Here is a 17,238-nt window from a genome sequence, read left to right as displayed (position 1 = left end):
GGCGCCAGCGAGATTGGTCTTTAGATTTTTTTTTTTTTTTGAGAGCATGACAATTTGTCAGATAATTATCTGTCAGATAATACAGATCATGGATGGATGTTTGTCATTGACAAACATCCATCCATTATCTGTAGCCTCTTATCCTGTTCTACAGGGTTGTAGGCAAGCTGGAGCCTATCCCAGCTGACTATGGGCGAGAGGCGGGGTACACCCTGGACAAGTCGCCAGGTTATCGCAGGGCTGACACAAACAACCACTCACAGTCATGGTCAATTTAGAACCACCGATCACCCACGCAGACACGGGGAGAACATGCAAACTCCACACAGAAAGGCCCTCACCAGCCGCTGGGGTCGAACCCAGAACCTTCTTGCTGTAAGGCAACAGTGCTAACCACTACCTATGACAAACATATGTATCCAAAAAAGTCTTCTGCTGCAGGTTCAGCAAGAACAAAATCAAATGTGAAACAAAACTAATTTCTTGAATATGCATCCCTGGTTTGGGCTACTCTTTCTGACTTTAGTGAGTCGGTTCAAAAGAAAGTTATAAACTGTACACAAAAATCAAAGTCCTTCCCGTGCCAGGACCTCGTCTTCCCAGGCAGTCTCCTGTCCCAGAACTAACTAAGGCACATTGGGCAGCACCGATCTCTGCTTCTATAGCCCTTCACCTCTCGCCTACTATACAGCTAGGGTTACTAGTCCTCTGGCAAGAGTTTGACTCCCCACTTGCATCTGTATTTCAGCAAGCCTTGCCAGATGGTAGTAGGTACCATTTTTATGATTAGATTAGATTAGATTAGATTAGATTAGATTAGATTAGATTCACTTTATTCATCCCACATCGGGGAAATTCACGTGTTACAGTAGCAAGAAAAAGTCAAACAGATAACAAATAAAACTGAAATAAAAATTAGACAAATGAAGGATTAAATACAGAGGGCTATTTGCATCATCTACCATGAAAAAGTATAGAAAAAAAAAGTTGCCTTATTGAGAGGCTCGGAAAAATTGCACATTACTGGTAGACTCTGTATATATACACACACACATATATATATATATATATATATATATATATATATATATATAAGTATGCATAAAATAGTTTAAGGCCTATATTATTGCACATAATAATTGCATCGATGAGAGATGGCAGAGGTAGTAGTGGTGAAGTACTGCAAATATAACGACAAACAGGTTATTGGTGCTACGTTATAAGTTGTGGGTGTTATACAGTCTGACAGCAGCCGGTATGAATGACCTGTGGTATCTCTCCTTCTTACACCATGGGTGTAGCAATCTACTATTAAAATGGTGATCTTTGGTATGACCCGACCACAAGTAGAACTCGCAATCTCCTGGTCGAGAGGTGGACATGTTAACCACCAGGCTAGCTCGCAGTCATGTGTACACAAGCACAGTGACCCATCTGAACACACACACATACCCAGAGCACTGGGCAGCTATGCTACAACCACCCGAGGAGCAGTCAGGGGTTAGGTGTCTTAAGAAGAAACCTTTATTTGTCACATGCACACTTCAAGCAGAGTGAAATTCATCCTCTGCATTTAACCCATCTGAAGCAGTGAACACATGCGCACACACCCAGAGCAGTGGGCAGCCACACCAGAGCACCCGGGGAGCAGTCAGGGGTCAGGTACCTTGCTCAAGGGCACCTCAGCCCAAGGCCGCCCCACATCAACCTAACTGCATGTCTTTGGATTGTGGGGGAAACTGGAGCACCCGGAGGAAACCCACGCAGACACGGGGAGAACATGCAAACTCCACACAGAAAGGCCCTCGCCGGCTGCTGGGTTCGAACCCGGAACCTTCTTGCTGTGAGGCGACCGTGCTAACCACTACACCACCGTGCCGCCCCTGTCTTGCTCAAGAATTGCCATTTGAATTTAACATGTCAATTCTATACCATGTCTGCCATATTAAATGCTTACCATTGGACATTTCAAAGACAATTTTACAATCAGTTTGTGCAATTACATTGAAAGGTACTTTGGTATTGCTTTGTTTTCAGCTAATGATGAAATGAGTAGTGTTGATGTTTTAAGCTACATTTAGATATTTCTCTATAATTTGCTGTATTGATATTATAACCCAGCCTATAAACCCACCTTTTACTGACCAATCAGCGGGCTGCTTATAGACTATGAACTAACTATTAGCCAATCCAAACGCATATGTCAGAATATGGGTGGAAAATAATCCAACATGAAAAGGTTGTCTGGTGCTCGAGATAATGACATACGAGCCTTGTAATAATAATAATAATAATAATAATAATAATAATACACCTATGACCTTCTAATTGGGAACATGCTAGTGAAGTATTTCCATAAAAATTCAGCCTTGTGCAAACTGTTACACTGAACTGAAATGTCATCATAGGCTCTTTATTTTATTGCACACTATCATCTTTATACATATTTCCGTAACTTTGAGCATTTGTAAACGTAAATACTATTGTGTATTAACATTAAAGCCATATAACACTAATAATATCCTATCATGCTGCACTGAGGTTGATCCGCCATATTGGATTTAAATTCTGTTTTGGTTGTTAGAGAAACATGGCCTGCTGAAGGAGTTTACTTTTTCACTAAGCAAGACCTCTCACTCACTCTCACTCATTATCTGTAGCCGCTTTATCCTGTTCTACAGGGTCGCAGGCAAGCTGGAGCCTATCCCAGCTGACTACAGGCGAAAGGCGGGGTACACCCTGGACAAGTCGCCAGGTCATCACAGGGCTGACACATAGACACAGACAACCATTCACACTCACATTCACACCTACGGTCAATTTAGAGTCACCAGTTAACCTAACCTGCATGCAGGGCTCGAAATTAACTTTTTTTCTTTGTGTCCCCCAGTGGTCCCGAATTCTGTGTTGTATTGTCCCGAATGGAAGCAATAGTGTCCCCATTTTTTTCCTCTCTGAAATAACCAGTGGTTAATATTATCATATGAAGTTTCTATTATATTTGTAACTATACGATTTTGAACCCTTTATATCATTTTTACAATAAGTCACAAAACACAAGTGACACATGTCCAATACATCATCTACTTCAAAATTACAGTTATTGCATTTTCAGTTTATTAAACTTTGGCGATCTCACTGTATGAATAGATACCTGTTTATTTAAAAGGGGCCAACTAGCTCATTCAGAAAATGTTTCAACTCACTACATCTGCAGTACACTTTAGCTGAAAATAAGACCCCTTTTATGTTTGTTTCATCTACTTATACCTTGAATATCTGTTGGCACTTATAAGGCCAACTTATCATTTTCACCATTACCGTTATCCATTTTTATGTAATATACCTGTTGCCCCATTCAGAGATGTTTTGAAAGCCATCAGCCATACCATCAATGGATGAAATGCACACCCATGTTGCAAGCAGTACAATAGAAGGTTTGACCCAAAAACCGAAATATTTTAATCCAGTCTACAGTGTAAAATAAAGGAAAAACGCCATCCAATCCTATCGAGGTACCACCTCAAAATGATTGGATACTGACACGTCAATCAGACTGAAGCCCGCGACTAGCCCGGCCCTTCTGTGTGTTTGTGTGTGTGAGAGCGAGCAGTGTGTCACACAGAGCGCAGGATTCTCTCAGTGCGCTCCTTCCAAACAACGGGGATTTACACGAAAACGGAAGGAGATATTCACAAAATTCTTTCACAGTGAGCGCCACAAGGCTCTCCTGAACACACGGATGTAATTTTTTTTGTCTGTAGTGTAAAAAATGAGGTCACTAGAGCGAGTTAAAAACGAGTGACTTTTCTGCCACGATTATAATGAGAGTCTATGAGGCTGCGCGGCTGTGCTCTCGTTACTTTCAGGCTTCTCATTCAAAAACAGTAAATCCTATCGCTCAGGGAGACACATTGTGTGAATCAGGACAAGTGTGGCTACTACTTTTGAGAAAATTATGTGTGTGGAGTGAAAATTGGGGCTGAAAACACAGTTTAAATGAGAAAGTTTGAGCTATTTTTCCAAGCTCTCTACACTCTAACTTAAGAGCTCCACTGATGTGTAACGCAATAAACACCCATTATAAAGCCGGACTTTCTCAGGCTTTATAAGGGGGAGGAGGGGTGCAGACGCGGGGGGTGGGAGTGTTTCTTTTCAAAATATGGCTTGCGGGAACCGTTATTCCAAAATCTTGTACTGCACCTTTTAATGTAGAACTTTTTTTCTAGATCTATTTTTTTTTCCATTGTCCCGAGATTGTCCCAGATATGATAATTTTGTGTCCCGATGACATTTTTTATGGTCCCCGGGACATCGGGACACCGTTAGTTTCGAGCGCTGCCTGCATGTCTTTGGACTGTGGGGGAAACCGGAGCACCCGGAGGAAACCCACGCGGACACGGGGAGAACATGCAAACTCCGCACAGAAAGGCCCTCGCCGGCCACGGGGATCGAACCCAGAACCTTCTTGCTGTGAGGCGACAGCGCTAACCACTACACCACCGTGCCGCCTAAGCAAGACCTTATTCTACATTTTATTTTTGACTGTTTACTTTTATAAAGCATTTAAAAATCTCACTGAAAGCTCTGAAATTCACAAGCAGACGATGAAACGACAAGAGAGAAATTACATGCGAGTGAAGTGTTTGTGTTTTCCTCAGACATTCAGTCACAACAGTAACAGAGAAATGAACAACAACAACAAAAAAATTCTGACGTTTCTGTTAAACCGTCCATTCCGTTCTCGGGTTACAGGCTATAAATAGTCTAACTGTTTAACGACAGAGAGAGAGATCAATATATTTATTTTTCCTCTTCCACAAAAGGAAACTGTAAAAATAATCTCATGTCTATTTTTAACAGGATTAGATCCTATTTGGAGTGAAATCAGAGTGAGCCTGAATTTATAATGCTGGAAACAAAAATCTTTTAAGACATTTGAATATATTAGCTTTGAATTCAAGTATTTCACTTAAATTAATATTTTTAAAAAAGCTGTCAAAATTCAGGTTAAAAAATTACAGTCGTAAAAGAAAAAAAGATCAGAAAGGATCTCAGAAAAAGGATGTCAGGATGTAATCGAACTCAATCATGGTTCTTTTCGACCAACAGGGAACGGGTTCTTGAACCGGGTCCATTCAGGATTCTTTGAACCTTGGTGCCAGCTTGCAAACTGGCCCATGTTTTCACCAGTTTTGAGGTGAACTGTTGTAGTCAAGGATGCCTTGCACAGTTCAAAATGGGAGTAAACAGTAGTAGCAAGATGGTAGTGCACACTGATTACCTGCAAGCTTTTGTTATGCTATTACAGATATTTGTTTCCACATCTTTTTTTTTTAAAGATGTATCTTTTTCTGTTGCGTTCTCCATTACTCAGCTCTGCTTCCCTCTGCAAACTAATGACTCGCCCACTGATATCATCACAGTCAGCTCTGGAAAAACCAGCTATATTTTGGTTCCAGCTGGGAACCAACTTTTCAGGTTCCGAATCAATTTATTTTTGGCCGAAATATTCTGAACAGTTCAAAAGTTGGTATGCAAACCAGAATGGAACCAGTTTGCTGTTGGTCAAAAAGGGATATCTGCGCCAAGAAGCAAGTCACCGTTTTGGATGCTAGCAATATTCCAAAAACAATCTGTAATTGAAACAATCCTAGGCCATAGATCTTAAATTGTAATGAGAAATTGAAGATGTTTTGACAAAGTATCTATTTAAATTAGAATTTAATAGAATTTAATAGAATAGAATTTAAACTATTTCAACTGATCCATTCCATTTTCATATGGTTATGATACTGTAGATAGATAGAGTCCTTTATTGTCATTGTACAGAGTACAACAAAATTGGGTAGCAATCCTCCAGATGGTGCCTTCACGCACAACTACAGTAATTAAAAAATAAAATATTTAAAACTAAACTAATTTAAAGTTAAATATATAGAAAGGATATTACGCAAAGATATGAAGTTTATCTTTGAGTGGTGAATATATTCATGAGTGAGTGAAGTGAATGAGAAGATAAACTTAATATCTTTGTGCCACCGTGTAATGTTCTTGATATTATATGGACACATCAACTAAAAAATACACAAGTTAATCAAAAGAATTTTAATTTTGAACCAATTTTCCATTTTCACAATGCATGTCCAGTCAGCGGGAAAACACTGGGAGTGACATTATTGGAGTGAAATATCAGGAAATATTATACATACAGGACACTTTTTCCATGGAATAAAAACATGTGTTCTATTCCCTTCTAGTGGGTTTCTTGATAGCATGCAATATTACCGTATCACTTATCCTCCATGTATTACACCGCTCTCCCTAATGGAGAATGAGCATGCAATATTGTTACAATATTGCACGTTGTCAAGACAACACGACATCACACATCAGAGCTCATGTGAATATCCAATGACGAAACTTTTCTGCTGCACATGTGCACAATCATTTCTTTGTTGGCCGGGAAAGAGAGAAGATGAGTGCTATTGCTAGGATTAAGCACTAAATAAATAAATAAATAAACTGAAACTGAAGATGCACTGAACACCCAAAAGGCTACCAAAATTTCATTATATATTCTTCATGCATATTTACAAGAGAAAAACATATCAACAGACATCGAAAAACTGGAAAAGTTTCACGTCGGAGACGTAAAACTTCTGTGCTAGTGAGTGACTGTGACAATTTGTAAACAAACATGGCCGCGAGGTTAGCTTTGTTAAAAGCAGAAGATTTTGAGAGAATTTTGGCTGCCAGGTCGTTCCATTGTGTGTAGTTATAGATGTTAATTTTAAAAGTAACTAAGTAAATTACACAGGGAAAATAATAATATTTTGCTTGACTGCGCTAGCATTGGCCTTTGCTAACACTACACCGGCTGGAAGGTAACTGCACTGTCACGCTAACAGCACTGAGTCGTGGGTAAGCTAGTGTTGGCCTTTAAGAATGCTGATATGAAGAGTGTGTGTGTGTATGTATAATAATCTCATCTCATCTCATCTCATTATCTCTAGCTGCTTGATCCTTCTACAGGGTCGCAGGCAAGCTGGAGCCTATCCCAGCTGACTACGGGCGAAAGGCAGGGTACACCCTGGACAAGTTGCCAGGTCATCACAGGGCTGACACATAGACACAGACAACCATTCACACTCACATTCACACCTACGGTCAATTTTAGAGTCACCAGTTAACCTAACCTGCATGTCTTTGGACTGTGGGGGAAACCGGAGCACCCGGAGGAAACCCACGCGGACACGGGGAGAACATGCAAACTCCGCACAGAAAGGCCCTCACCAGCCCCAGGGCTCGAACCCGGACCTTCTTGCTGTGAGGCGACAGCGCTAACCACTACACCACCGTGCCGCCCCATGTATAATAATAATAATAATAATAATATTGGCTGACTTTTTTTCATAGTCTATCAGATATATTCCATTCGGCTACTTGTCTTCGACTTGTTCAATATCATGTGAGCTGAATGGAATACATATGATGGACCACTCAAAGCTAGCCAATATTATTCAAAAATGTCACTCAGATCCGCAATGTATTTCGTATGAAAAATGTGAGTTTTTCAACGAGAAGATAAACTTCATATCTTCAAGCCAACGGGTTATTTTCTTTTTATTATGTGACGGGTGGGAGTGGGAGAAGCCTTCAAGCCATGTAATTAGTCACATCTAATCAAGAACACAGGTAGAAACAGAGTTTAGCGAGTCACCTGACGTTCAACTGTCTCACGTGAAGAGGAAATGCAGGTAGATTAGTCTAGCCTGTAACATGGGCCCACTCTTTGTCTGAAACCTAACAGCACAGCAGTGGTGAGAGCACTGTTGGCGTGCAGCGTTTGCCGGCAGTGATATAACGTAGAGCAGTATTCAAGCAAGTCCGGCTGTTTTCCTGGCCTGTGATAGCAGTCCCTAGTAACAACACAGCACCAAAGTTCCCTGACCCACGCAACGTCTAAGTGAAAAAGGATAGTCTACTGGTATGCGTAGTAGGGATTGTAAGAAGTTAATCGTGCCAAAGACTGTTCCTGCCTGTATGGTATGACGCCAGCGCAACAGTAACAGGAGCCTATTGTAGCCACTGTTTTCCCATTGTAAAGTTTACTTTAAAAGCTAATGTGGGCCTGTTCAATGCTCTTAAGGGTAGTCTAACCACCATCAGCATAAGGCCCACAGTGAAATGCCTTGTCATAGTGTGTTGTAAGCGTGTGTAAAACCACCTCCACTTTTGTTTAGTTTATTTGTTTATTTCCTTATTCGTATATTTATCCGTCGAGGTCTATTCCCTTTTCCCACTTTTGTCAGCCGGGGCGGGGAAGCACAAGGGGTTGTGAGGGCTTATTCCTAGCTTATGCCATTCGGGCTTGGCGAGTGTGCTGGTCATACAAGCCTGTGTGGTGTGGTGCTATGAAGTTCTATGTGTGTGTAGTGAACTAGCATAATATTCCCGCCACTTGGGCTTGGTGCATATGCCGGTCGTATAAGCCTGGGTGGTGGGTGAGTTTGTTGATGTACTGTGACTGTGACCCTCGGGATGAGTGTAGTGGATTCAAACTGACTATAGCACTGAAGTGATATATTATACTTGTTGTCTGAGTGTGGTGCATAGTTACCTTAGTAATAGTGCTTACTGGTGTAGTACATTTGCTGCCTGAGTGTGGTGTATTGCTGAGCTGAATACAGTAGTTTAGCAGTGTAGTGTATGATCTTGCTGCGCCCCTGTGGGCTTTCTTCTCTGGCTGGCTCCTTTTGTCTTCTTCCCCCTCGCCCTTTATAGCCTATTGTGTGTGCCCTTGTTAGGGGTGATTCCTCTTGTTTTGGATTTGTGTATTTGAATGATTTGTTTGTTTTGTTTCTTGTTTTTTTAATAAGGCAATTCATACTAATAGTGGGGCTTTGGCCTGTTGCAGTGTTTTTGATAACATCCTGTGGTTCATTGCTTAAATAAAAAAAAAAGATATCAATCATTAAAATGTTTTATTTTTGTACACAGCCTCTTGTTTTATTCATTCAGTTGAATAGCCATAGTGGGGGGGATAGTGAGTCTTTGTACTCATTGGTTCAATTGATTCTGACCTAGGATAAACATAAGGTTGTTCAGGTTACATTTTGGTGTAGCCAGCAGGATCAAGAGGTTGTGTATAAATTTGCTTCGTTTTTTTTTATTTATTTTTTTTAAAACTTATTTTTATTATTTTTGGAGTAGGTTAGTTAAAAGACATCTAGTAAAAGGGAAAAACAGTGGTTACAGAGAAGAACAACCAGCGCTCACCGGGTTGTTGGCCTCGATCCAGTCATCATGTCCTCCGAAGAGACCCTTGAAGACCAGGTTAGGGCTTTGACTGAGATGGTGAGTCAGCATAAAGCTGATAACCAGTGTCTTAGGGGTGTGGAAGGGTCTTCAACCTCATCTGACTCTCCCCAGGTCCCACCTAGTAATGTAGCTAATGCAACTCCAGTTGAGTGCCTTGTATGTGTACCACATGAAAGGAAATGCCCAAGATTTTCTGGGAAAATGTCTGTTGATAATATGTCTGTACAGGACTGGATTGAGGAGGCTAGCAGATCATTAGCAGCACATCCTAGGCCTAAACTTGAACAGGCTTTGTTTGTGTATGACTTGTTAGATGGAGAGGCTAAGCGCAAAATCAAGTTCAGTCCAGCTGCAGATCGAAATGAACCCCAGAAAATTTTTGAGATCTTAAAAAAGAATTCTAGGTGCTCTAAGTCTCTTAATGCTTTATACCGCCAGTTTTATCACTGCCGGCAGGGTGAAAGTGAATCTGTTAGGGAGTATTCCCATGGGTTAATGGAGTTAATGGAGCGGATAGAAGATAAGGATGACAATCTAGAACACTCAGACTGCATCCTTCATGACCAGTTTGTGGAAGGCCTTCATAGCAATTGGATAAAATTTCCAATAACCAGCATTAAAGTTTCAGGGATATACGTAGTGAGACCTTTGATTGGCTTAGTAGGCATGCACAGACACCTCGCACCCATGCCTAGTCCTGTAATTCTTACGAGACTGACACAAATGCAGTTACAGTTAGCACTGCCCCTGAGTTTATCGAGCTGAAGGAATGTCTACGCAAACAGCAAGCCCAGTTAGACACCATTTTAACTCAGTTGGGACAATCTCAGGGTGCTCCCAGATTTACTCATAGGCCTGTCTCTGCTCAGCCTAGGTCCTACAAATTCCAGGCAGATGGGAAACCCATTTGCCTGTGCTGTAACAAAGCAGGGCACATCACTAGGCTCTGCAGGACTATAACACCAGGGGGACAGGCTATTGCAACACAGGGTGATTTACCTAGTGGGGAGCAGACTGGGGTAGTTGCCAATAGTGGGATGCAGCAGGGAAACTAGTGCCCTCCGGTGTTGGGAGCTCGGCACTGGGAGGGGGTTGGTTGGGCTCAGAAGAGAATAAAACTTTGTCTACTTCTATTCATCTCATTGGAAACTGCCCAGTCATTGTTATTCATCTTGGTGGTGTCCCTACACGCTGCCTCCTTGACACTGGCTCCATGGTAATGACGGTGACTGAGAGCTTCTTTCGGCAATGGGTAGAACCACAAACCAGTGAGAAGATGCAGTCATGTGATTGGTTACAGCCTAAAGCAGCTAATGGACTGTCCATCCCTTATCTAGGTTACATTGAGCTTGATTTGGAAGTGTTGGGCAAGTTGCTTCTGAAAATAGGGGTGTTGGTGGTTCGGGACTCTCCAGACCCAACCACGAGTCAACAGGAGATGTGTGTCCCTGGATTATTGGGGATGAATGCCATTTGCTGCTATTACCATGAACTTTTTAATGAACACAGGCAAAATCTGTTCCACTGTCCCCCAGTACAGACTGCAGACATTGGATGGAGACAAGCCCTATCTGAGTGCCAAAGTCTGGAGCACCTGTCTGGCTCTGGATACATTGGTAAAGCAGTGGTTCAGCCAGGTCCTGCCCTCAGGGTACCCGCTGGGAGTCTTAAGTTCATACCAGCCACATGCTCCATTCTTGGCCCAATCACCTCATGTTTCCTGGAACCTCTGCCCTATGGGGAGGGTCAACTTCCTGGGATTCTCCTGATCTCTACAGCTCTATTGCCTGTTACTCAGGGCAAAGTTAACATTCCAGTTGTTAATGTGGGAGCAGAGGACCAGTGGCTCCACCCTCATACTACACTGGGCAGCCATCATGTGGTGAACCTTACCTCTGGTCTCAGTACCGATGGTGACCAGATAGCTCTTGTTCAAACAGCAGAAGCCAGTACCAAAGCCCCCATAGATTTTTCGCCTTTACAGTGGCCAAAACCTTTCCCTTCTAGAACAGCAGGAGGCTAGGGGACTGTTAGAGAAATTTCAAGGGGTGTTTAGCGAACATGATGGGGACTTAGGTTGCACATCCTTAGTCCAACATGAGATACCAGTGGTAGACACAGCTCCAGTACGACAGCGCTACTGGTGTTTGCCACCATCACAGTTTGCACAGGTCAAGGCTCATGTTCAAGAACGAGTGGAGAAGGGTCAGACTAAGGCTCGACTTAGTAGTAGTCCCTATGCTTCACCAATCGTTGTGGTCCAAAAGAAAGATGGGACCATTCGCCTTTGTGTAGACTACAGGCAACTTAATGCGCTTAATGGAGGGCCAACAGTACGCCATCCTCTTAGTTACCCCCACCCCTAATTGTCACTTTAGGCCATGGTGCTAGAAAGCCACAGGCACCGGGACGGTTGCCTTTCAAAGTGGGGGGAATATGTGATGGGTGGGAGTGGGAGAAGCCTTCAAGCCATGTAATTAGTCACATCTAATCAGGAACACGGGTAGAAACAGAATTTAGTGAGTCACCTGATGTTCAATTGTCTCACGTGAAGAGGAAATGCAGGTAGATTAGTCTAGCCTGTAACACGGGCCCACTCTTTGTCTGAAACCTAACAGCGCAGCAGTGGTGAGAGCACTGTTGGCGTGCAGCGTTTGCCGGCGGTGATATAACATAGAGCGGTATTCAAGCAAGTCTGGCTGTTTTCCTGGCCTGTGATAGCAGTCCCTAGTAACAACACAGCACCAAAGTTCCCTGACCCATGCAACGTCTAAGTGAAAAAGGATAGTCTACTGGTATGCGTAGTGGGGATTGTAAGAAGTTAATCGTGCCAAAGACTGTTCCTGCCTGTATGGTATGACGCCAGCGCAACAGTAACAGGAGCCTATTGTAGCCACTGTTCTTCCCATTGTAAAGTTTACTTTAAAAGCTAATGTGGGTCTGTTCAATGCTCTTAAGGGTAGTCTAACCACCATCAGCATAAGGCCCACAGTGAAATGCCTTGTCATAGTGTGTTGTAAGCGTGTGTAAAACCACCTCCACTTTTGTTTAGTTTATTTGTTTATTTCCTTATTCGTATATTTATCCGTCGAGGTCTATTCCCTTTTCCCACTTTTGTCAGCCGGGGCGGGGAAGCACAAGGGGTTGTGAGGGCTTATTCCTAGCTTATGCCATTCGGGCTTGGCGAGTGTGCTGGTCATACAAGCCTGTGTGGTGTGGTGCTATGAAGTTCTATGTGTGTGTAGTGAACTAGCATAATATTCCCGCCACTTGGGCTTGGTGCATATGCTGGTCGTATAAGCCTGGGTGGTGGGTGAGTTTGTTGATGTACTGTGACTGTGACCCTCGGGATGAGTGTAGTGGATTCAAACTGACTATAGCACTGAAGTGATATATTATACTTGTTGTCTGAGTGTGGTGCATAGTTACCTTAGTAATAGTGCTTACTGGTGTAGTACATTTGCTGCCTGAGTGTGGTGTATTGCTGAGCTGAATACAGTAGTTTAGCAGTGTAGTGTATGATCTTGCTGCGCCCCTGTGGGCTTTCTTCTCCGGCTGGCTCCTTTTGTCTTCTTCCCCCTCGCCCTTTATAGCCTATTGTGTGTGCCCTTGTTAGGGGTGATTCCTCTTGTTTTGGATTTGTGTATTTGAATGATTTGTTTGTTTTGTTTCTTGTTTTTTTTATCAGGCAATTCATACTAATAGTGGGGCTTTGGCCCATTGCAGTGTTTTTGATAACATCCTGTGGTTCATTGCTTAACTAAAAAAAAAAGATATCAATCATTAAAGTGTTTTATTTTTGTACACAGCCTCTTGTTTTATTCATTCAGTTGAATAGCCATAGTGGGGGGATAGTGAGTCTTTGTACTCATTGGTTCAATTGATTCTGACCTAGGATAAGCATAAGGTTGTTCAGGTTACAATTATATCGACACATTCACAAACAAAAGTATCCAAATTTAGCAAAACAATTTATCGATTTCCTCACGAGTGATATATAGAGATTTATGTCATGGTTTTGGTTCTCCATGTCCCGGAAGTAGTTTGTATGAAAAATAAAAGTGATATATTTCCCAGTAAAACTATCTTGTCCATATATATATATATATATATATATATATATAGGCACGGTGGTGTAGTGGTTAGCGCTGTCGCCTCACAGCAAGAAGGTTCTGGGTTCGAGCCCTGTGGCCGGCGAGGGCCCTTCTGTGCGGAGTTTGCATGTTCTCCCCGTGTCCGCGTGGGTTTCCTCCGGGTGCTCCGGTTTCCCCCACAGTCCAAAGACATGCAGGTTAGGTTAACTGGTGACTCTAAATTGACCGTAGGTGTGAATGTGAGTGTGAATGGTTGTCTGTGTCTATGTGTCAGCCCTGTGATGACCTGGCGACTTGTCCAGGGTGTACCCCGCCTTTCGCCCGTAGTCAGCTGGAATAGCTTGCCTGCGACCCTGTAGAACAGGATAAAGCGGCTAGAGATAATGAGATGAATGAGAATTATATATATATATATATATATATATATATATATATATATATGTGTGTGTGAGACACCTCTCCGAATCCAGGGACGCATGTCAGCCGAAACAAATCCAAGATAATCGCAAAAGAAGCATTTTTTTTTTTCAAAATTTGTGATTTTTGTTTTTTTCCATCATGTGCAAGTTGAGATCTTGAAGAATGCAATCAGTATTTCAGAAAATAGATTGTTTTGTTGGAAAAGCATAAATTTTTTGTTGCAAATTGTCTCATTTTTGTCAGGACTGTAGCCTGCTGGGGAGTGTGGGTAAATTACCATATGGGCCATTCACATGATTATTTAAGTCTTTTTTTTTTTCGTGAATCAGCTGTATTAGTCCGGGAGCCAAAGGCCCAAATTTGGCTGAACCTGGCTTCGTCGGTTAAAGTTTTTTTTTTTGCTGTTTGTTGTTGTCCAAGGTCTACTCATTAAGATAAGAGAGGGTGCCCGGTGATATCCCTTGGGCAATTCCGGATATTGGCCCTTTATTGTTGGATGTGCTGCAGTCATAGCCTAAATTCTGACATTTTGACATTCTTCACTTTATGTTCACCAAAGTCTATATATCATACTTATTTTTGTGTTTGTTAACATAATAGGATGAGTTTAAGGCCTGGGGGTGGGGTTCCAGCCATGGTTGGGGGTGTGGCCATGCAATTGGGGGCGGGGCTTATACCAAAAAGCCCTTTATTGCTCTATTACTTTGGTTGTTAATGCGAGCCTTAAATTATTAGGCATACACTCCATTGTTATCCTTGTGTTTACTTCTGCAGGGGCATATGAGGGACACAATTAGCTAATTCAAGCCAACTTGTGTAGCTATCTTGCTAACTCTGTCAATCACACTGCCCCCAAAAGATCACAGCACGCATAAGCTAAGCAGAAAAACTATTTGACTGTAATCATGAAAGAGCAGTGACATGTACTCACTGCTCACCAGTGAACTAGACCCATAGTTTCACAACACTGGCTAGCACACCCAACTCTCACCTAGTAAATGCTAGTCACTGATTTTTTTAAGCTAATACATTAAGCTAATAGATTGCTTATTTTAACGATATTGACTGTTGAAATAGTAATGTCCCTGGTTCCCTAGTAAAATTCAGGGCATTGTCCCCGATTATCATCTCAAAAGTCTGTTAACCTTACCCTCACCCCCACTCCAAACCACACTGCTTGTGGACTGAGAGTCATGTGCACTAGCCAGTCCACTGACTAGCACGACTTTTAAAACGTTGGGCAGTAAGGTTTCCTTAAGCTAATGCATTAAGCTAATAGATTGCTTATTTTTACGATATTGACTGTTGAAATAGTAATGTTCCTGGTTCCCTAGTAAAATTCAGGGCATTGTCCCCGATTCACCCCCACTCCAAACCACACTGCTCTTCCACTGACTAGCACGACTTTTAAAACATTGGGGAGTAAGGTTTACTTAACATTCTCCTCTATACTAGCTGGCATCCAGTACATAAGCATATTTTTACAGACACTAAGCAATGGCAAAGGGTTTAGAGGGGGTTTTTTTCATCTGAACTCTTAGTTCTTTCCTTAAATAGTTTTTGTGTTTTGTGTGTGTGTTTGCATACTGTATGTAATTATTTTACATAATTATTGCTCATTAGTGTGTGTGCATGTGTATGTGTGTGCGTGTGCATGCATGCATGCACGTACATGCTTTATGTACTGTAGTTCTTGTATCAAAATTGTTAATTTTGCAAATTTATGAAAGGGTCAATTACACGTTTGACTAATTTGAATGACAGTAAAGCGTGAATACTGTACAGCCAATTTGGTTAAGAGCAATTCCAGCGTTATGGACGTGACACTTGAACTCAAAATGGCAACAAATGACCCAGTGCATGTTTTATTGTCTCCCAGTATTTAAACAGGTGTTGCATATTTTAAGGCTGTACCATACTGGAGAAGTGATAGAACAAGAACAATTCCCATAGTACATCTAGGGCATGCCAGAAAATGCCAATAAAAGATGCGTTATGGATGTGACAGAGAAAGTATCACTTTTCTTGGGTGACTGTACATTTTTATCAAACTCTGTGAAATTGTAAACCTAATGTCGAAATGGAGATATCCATTTGATAGAGGGGTCCAAGGTGAATATTAAAAAATCTTTGTTTAAAATATTTTGTATTTCATGCAGAGTTTCGGAAGGAAACGTCAGCGTTATGGATGTGACAAAATTCCGTTATGGATGTGACGCGTCTGAAATAGACATGGCATATGTTTAGAAAATCAGCAATTTAACCACCATAACCCTTTGAAAAACTCTCTAAATATCAGCTAAAACTATCAAAGTTCTTAAATAATATTTAGGATGGCTATTGTTTTGCTGTTTTGTGGATTTTAGCATACATTTCTGTGGCTTGTGGCAATAATATAGAATTGTACATGATCAAAGTTGATTTTAGCTTGGGTTTTACATTATAAGAAAGAAAGACTGACAGTGACATTAGGTTGGTTACAAATTGGTTCAGCTTATTCACATCTGTAAAATACAGGCCTAGGTGATATCTCTGGGAGTGGTTTTGATGTATTACATGTTGCTTTATTTTTGCATGGTGAGGTTGACATTTACATGGAATTGCCCTTAATTGAAAATCAGTATCTTTTGCTATTCTTGTGTGTGTGTGCGCATGCTGTATATGCCATTTTGCATGCTTGATATATTGCATACTGTAGTTTTACATAGTGGATCACTGGTGTGAGTGTATATGCATGCTGTATATAGTTCTATTGCATGCTGTATATAGTTCTTTTACATAGTGGATCACTGGTGTGAATGTATATGCATGCTGTATATATTTCTATTTCATGCTGTATATACAGTAGTTCTTTTACATAGTGGATCACTGGTGTGAGTGTATGCATGCTGTATATAGTTCTATTGCATGCTGTAGTTCTTTTACATAGTGGATCACTGGTGTGAGTGTATACATGCTGTATATAGTTCATTTACATAGTGGCTCATTGGTGTGAGTGTATGCATGCTGTATATAGTTCTTTTACATAGTTATTGGTCATTAGTGTGTGTGTGTGCATGCTGTATATAGTTCTTTTGCATGCTGTATAGTTCTTACATAGATATTGATCATTATTTTGTATTAACTGTAGAGTTTATGTAATACTTGTATAAAAATCGCTAATTTGGAAAAGTTATGAAAGGGTTAATTAATCCACATTTGATGTATTTGAATGACAAATATAGAGAAAAATGTGAATACCTATCAGATACAGCCAACTTGGTGCATTTAATATCAGTATTTACACTGATATTATTTTTTTTTTATTTTCTTCCATTATTTGGGCATATAGGGCATTAAAGGGTTAATATATTAAATTGCCCAAGGGATATCACCGGGCACCCTCTTAAATCTTGAAGAG

This window comes from Neoarius graeffei, chromosome 5, assembly GCF_027579695.1.
Source record: "Neoarius graeffei isolate fNeoGra1 chromosome 5, fNeoGra1.pri, whole genome shotgun sequence".
Classification (NCBI taxonomy): domain Eukaryota; kingdom Metazoa; phylum Chordata; class Actinopteri; order Siluriformes; family Ariidae; genus Neoarius; species Neoarius graeffei.
This window is presented reverse-complemented; position numbering follows the sequence as displayed.